Below are 1256 nucleotides of genomic sequence, written 5' to 3' on the forward strand. Positions count from 1 at the left end.
CTTCGTTGTTGCTTGTACAAAACTCTGCTTATTTGCATTAAGGCAACTAGCAAGAGCCCGATCTGAATCTGAATGCGAGTAGCCACGTCTTTGGCTGTACGATGGCTTTATCCTTCTTTCTATTCTGTTCTGGGCAAAGGGAAATATGAGGCCTGATGGAGGGGTAGCAGAAGTCAGTCATCTGGTTGTCCTAGATGTATATGAAGAAGTTGATCCCTGTTCTGCAACTAACCTAGATACATAGTGTGAAAGTTAAGGAGATAGATCTGGGAAGCATTTAACTCGTAATGAAGAAAGGGGTAGCGTGGCTTCTGTGAGGGATTTGTGGACAGAGGTGCCTTCAGGCCAGGAAGAGAGGAGGGTCACATCTCCAGCCTCAACTTGAGGGTCTGACTTTGTGACCTTGTGCTAGTCCTCCTTAGGAGTGGGGGGGTCTGTGAGCTGTGATAGCTGAAGACAGACCTTAGTTGGTGTTGAAATACTAATACTCGTTTTTTTCCCCCCTGTGTGTGAAGTACTGCAGTCTTAACTTCCTGACTTGATTTTTTGGAAGCTACTTGATTGTTTTGCCTGTATGAGCTCTACTTCCCTTCTAACCAAGGCCATTCTCAAAGAAAAGCCTTTTTCTTTGGGTAACTGTTCAATAACATGAAGGCTTGATATGGCTGGAAGGCTCTGTCCTGGGTCTGTTCACACAAATCTGGGTTAGGGAAATTCTGAAAGGAGACTGTGCCATATATCAGGATGATCCTAATGCTTTACAAACACCAATCCCCAAGCTGTTAGCATAGACCAATTCATGTGAGTGGCAAGGATTTTTGTGGGTATTATCCTTTATTGGACCAGCTACATGATTGGGAAAGAGTTAGAAAAGTTTTCAGTGCAGTTTTCAGTTTCAGTTTTTCACTGCAACGTATGTCTAAGTCTGTTCAAACCATGAAGCTGGTCCAATATGATGGCACCCACAAAAATCCCTGCTTTAGTTTATTTCCTAGACCATCATGGCTAAAACATCCCTCCAGTACTATCAGTGTATGGTCCAAACGCTTATTTGTTTTTTGTTACTGTCTAAATGCTTTAAGTGGGCGTGCTCTAAAATGAAATTTCCTTTGCTCCTCTTCCCATTAGTTCAAAATGGTGCAACTGGTGTGATTTACTAGAATCGTAAAAGACCTAAATGTTAAGGTATCCGTTACTGCCTGGAGGCTGCCTCTCCTTAGTATAGAGGAATAATAATGCTCCATTTGCCACGTCTC

At 42.8% G+C, this 1256-nt stretch overlaps 1 protein-coding gene across 1 annotated transcript in view; it reads left to right on the forward strand.

Annotated features, from left to right (window-relative positions):
- The window catches only part of LOC109313836 (glutamine synthetase), a 9438-nt gene that overhangs the window by 1612 nt on the left and 6570 nt on the right, over positions 1–1256 (forward strand). The gene's annotated exons all lie outside the window — the stretch shown is intronic.

Source organism: Crocodylus porosus, unplaced genomic scaffold, assembly GCF_001723895.1.
Source record: "Crocodylus porosus isolate Cpor-Errol unplaced genomic scaffold, CroPor_comp1, whole genome shotgun sequence".
In the NCBI taxonomy this organism is placed as follows: domain Eukaryota; kingdom Metazoa; phylum Chordata; order Crocodylia; family Crocodylidae; genus Crocodylus; species Crocodylus porosus.